Here is a 4,292-nt window from a genome sequence, read left to right as displayed (position 1 = left end):
CCGGATCACCTGATCGCCGTTTTGGACCTTCCCAGCCTGACCCCTGACAAGCCAAGTCAACAGGGGAAGCTGGTTTTACTTAACAACCGCCCAATTTGCTTAACAATGGCAGCAATTCAGGTAACAGCTCTAAAGGTCGTAAAATTTGGGCGTGACTTGCTTAAGGTCCCCTTTGCATAACAACGGAAATTACCATCCGTATTGGGGTCACTAAGCCGAGGACTATGTGTACTGTGGAAATAGATGCCAATTTTTTTTCATTTTATTTTTTGCGGAGGGCAGAAATTGGCAAGAGGCTTCTTCTCCCTTCAAAACACTGACCATATTTAAAAAGACGCAGTTTGGCACAAAATCCGTTCCATATCGTCCTTCTCCCCCCCAGCCCACCCCCCCACCCCCCCACCCAAAGCCCCCACCCCCACCCCAAGGAAAGCATGATATGCAATGCACCTGCAAAACTGCAACAGGGTTTTTGTTCGTTGTAAAAAATAAGAAGAAAAAAGAATCTGAGCCGGGAGGAAATGCAGGGTTTTTCACTGCCTGCAAAGCATTCCCTAACTGCAAACCTTGGTCGATAAAATGCTGAATTGCAGTCATTCTTACTCCATAAAATCAGTGCAAGATGCTATAGAGATATTGCTTCCTTAAAAAAAACAACACACACACACACATCAATAGTATAGAAGTTTCACATTTTGTCGTGGGTTTTTTTTTGTTTTGTGGTTTTTTTTGTTCTCTAGTGGTTTTTTAGAGTCTTAAGACCCTCCCTTCGGCCTAAGAAGGAAAAGAGACACATGCTACTACCTAAGAGATTAATTAACCCCCACCCGTTATACATCCCAACCCCTACCGGCCTGAACCACTGGCCTAAGCGAGCCGGTCGGTTGCTCAAACTCTTTGTTTTAAGAGCTTCGAGACACGATGGGCCGTGTGCTAAGTTCCTTCCTTGTAGATCTGAACCACCACCTGGCAGTTGGGAGACAGTCTGAAAGGAACCATTTTCCCTTTGAGAGAGTCATCAAAATATTGCAGAAGTCCATAATGCAGCATAGGAAAATCTGTGCCAGAGGGACAGAGAAGGACCTGGCCAAGCCATCAAGAGAAGCCCTTGGCTTGAGAGCTTCTCTCTTTAGTTACTTTTCCAGCTTCTTCAAGTCTCAAGTTGTGAGGAGGACACCACATGCACCAGCCAGCAACTTCTCTCCTAGAGAACACTGGGGCCCTCCTATGTGGGACTTCTCCTCCCAAACTTCAAGAAACCTTAGCTCACCAGCCTAGTTCAACCAACATAATGCCTGGGTTAGACGTCCCCCAGGAACATCACCCTATTTTGTACACCTTGGTGGGATCTTCCGTGAAGAGGTAGGCTTTGACCTTGCAACTGAGGCCTTTTGCCGAATGACAGAACCAGGAACTATCAACCACCAGACAAGCCAACAATCTGAGGTTCCCCACTCAAGCTAACTTTTCCAGCCCCTTTCGGATCACCACTACCATCATTAGAAGGAACACACAAAGAGCAAGTTACCACAAACACTGCAACAACGTGTGGTTGATTTGTTTGCTGGCCAACTCTAGACTCTGATCACCCTCGGGGGGGGGAACACAGCACGATCGAGAAGATCTTGGTTAAAATGCTGACCACCTTCAAAAAGCAGACAAGCTGGCGAGCTCCCTACGGACAGAGAGAACGTCACGAGCCCAATATGTAAACATTGCAGGGAGATACCCTGTTGTTGTTTTTTAATTTATTTATTCATTCCTTCGTTCATCCATTGCACCCTCTTGAGGGTGAGAGATGGAGAGGAGCAGATAACCCAGCGGTCACCCTGCAGCAGCTAACCAAATAAGAAGAAGATTGAGAGAGAGACGCAGAGTCCTACTGAGAGGAAAGCCACCACTTGGGTGGTGGGACCTGTTCTTGATGTGGCCTTCATGGCTACTCAACATTTACACTGAGAACAGGAAGCCCTGATCAAACTATATGTTTTTTTTTAAAAAAACAAAACGTGAAGACTAGAACTCCCTCGCTGGAGCATTCATGAATGAAGGGAGCAGATGAGTAAAGGCCAACTCACCATGGTGGGTTAGTAATACTGCTGGTTTATACTACAGCAAGTTCTCAACCTTGCAGCTTGAAGAGGTGTCGACTTCAACTCCCAAAATTCTGTTGGGAGACTGAAGCCTCCTGAGATACAACAGCTTTGCTGGTTGGGGAATTCTGGGAGGTGACGTCCACCCCTCCTCAAGCTGCCAAGGTTGAGGAACACCATACCAGAATAAGTGAACAGAGAGAGAAGAAGAAAGTCAGAAAGAAAATATCTGGGCTTGCAGAGAAACTCGACAGCCCATAATACTGACAACTTCCTCGTCTTCACCGGGTGCATCTGACTGGCCCCCTGAGGCAACAGGAGCTTTCACTGCCACCTTGTTCCTTCCAGATTTCCTGCAGCTGTTGTTAAGAGTTGTAGCTAAAATCTGGGGTTTGAGCCTTTCCAGGTTGAGATGGCACCTCCTGAAACATCTGTGAAGGTCCTTCTGTGACCCAAACACAACTAGAGGTGAGCTTAGAGGGGACGCACCTGGCCTGGGAAGGAAGACCCAACAAATAGCAGGTGGACCACAGGAAGGAGAAGGTCTCCACACCCTGACTCCACGAGTCCGACTTTCATCACACAAGAAGACCATCTCCTTCCAGGACACAGAGGTCCAACATGTTGGGTCTCAGGAGGTCCAACATGTTGGGTCTCAGGAGGTCCAACATGTTGTACCTCAGGAAGTTCAACATGTTATACCTCAGTAGGTCCAACCTTGTTTGCAATGGGGGACACTCATCCCAAACCACAGGAAGTCACCATGCCGACTCTGGGCCAGATTCCCAGCAAGAGAAGAAGACACCGATCACAAAAGCTCTCCGCTCTCTCTGGATCCAGTTCTCTACCCCCGGCTCAAGCTCCTCCTCCTCCTCCTCCTCCTCGTCCAGAACACAGAAGACAGATCTTATCTGCAACACGTTCACCTAAGCACCTCATTTGATTTCTTTTTGATCACCAGGCTTGGGAAACGGAGAAAATGGACACAGGCTTTCCCTATTAAAAATAAGTATACAGGTAGTTCTCAATTTACAACCATTCATTTAGTGACCGGCACTGAGAAAAGTGACTTAGGAACACTTTTCACGTTCATGACCGTCACGGCATCTCCAGGGTCAATCTAAATATGGGCACTTGGCAACTGGCATGTACTTACGACAGTTGCAGCGGCCCGGGGTCACGTGATCCCCATTGGCGACCTTCCCAGCCGGTTTCCGACAGGGAAAGTCAAGGGATGGAAGGGGGGAAGGTAGATTCACTAAAGGACTGCCTGATTCCCTTATAGACTAGAGTGATTCGCTTAACAGCTGTGGGAAAAAGGCTGTAAAATGTGGACAAAAGTTCACTGAACCACCGGCTGTCTCGGCTTAGCAATGGAAATGTCAGGCTCACTGGTGGTCATAAATTGAGGACTACCTGCAACAATGGACTTTAAATAATAGTTGTTTGAACTGAACAAAGTTGTTACCCCATTAGAGGGTCGGTTTAAATCCAGGAGTGGAGAACCTTGGCTCTTTTAGGACTTGTGGACTTCAACTCCCAGAATTCCTGAGCCAGCATGGAGTAACTATGGCCCCTTCATGACTCGTGGACTTCAACTCCCAGAATTCCTGAGCCAGCCTGGCTCAGCTTGGAAACCTCTCCCTTTCCCCTCAGCATAGCTGGCTCAGGAATTCTGGGAGTTGAAGTCCACGAGTCATAAAAGAGCCAAAGTTCCCCACCCCTGGGACTCTAGCCCAACCTCTCCTTCTCCAACCTCATCTTGACTTAGAACAAATGACGAGACTCGGAAGCACAAACCTGCTGCCCTTGTTTCGCTACGAGAGAGAAGCGGAATATATTACGGCGGGAATCGTGTCACGCTTTCGGCCTGGGCCTAACTCTTCCCCTCCCCCCACCCACCCACCGCCCTTTTCCTTCTCAGACCCGACCCGTGATCGTCCGTCCGTGGTCCAAACTCCGGACGGACGTGGGGAAGGGACACGAGGAGCCCAGCCAGGGAGGCCAAAGCGGATCTGCCCTCTCGCGAAGAGAGGAAAGAGACTGTCTACAGAGGTTGTCCTTGCCCCATCGGACTCGTTCGGAAAACCCAGGAACAAAGAGGGAAAGAAAGAGGACTGTTTTTTTTCTTTTTTAAAAAAAAATCTTTTTTTTTCTTCTATTAAAATCCATCAACTGAAAAAAAAAAGAAAAGGTCGC

This window comes from Vipera berus (assembly GCF_964194415.1).
Source record: "Vipera berus genome assembly, chromosome: 9".
NCBI lineage: Eukaryota > Metazoa > Chordata > Lepidosauria > Squamata > Viperidae > Vipera > Vipera berus.
The sequence above is the reverse complement of the archived record's forward strand: the minus strand, read 5'-3'. Positions refer to the sequence as shown.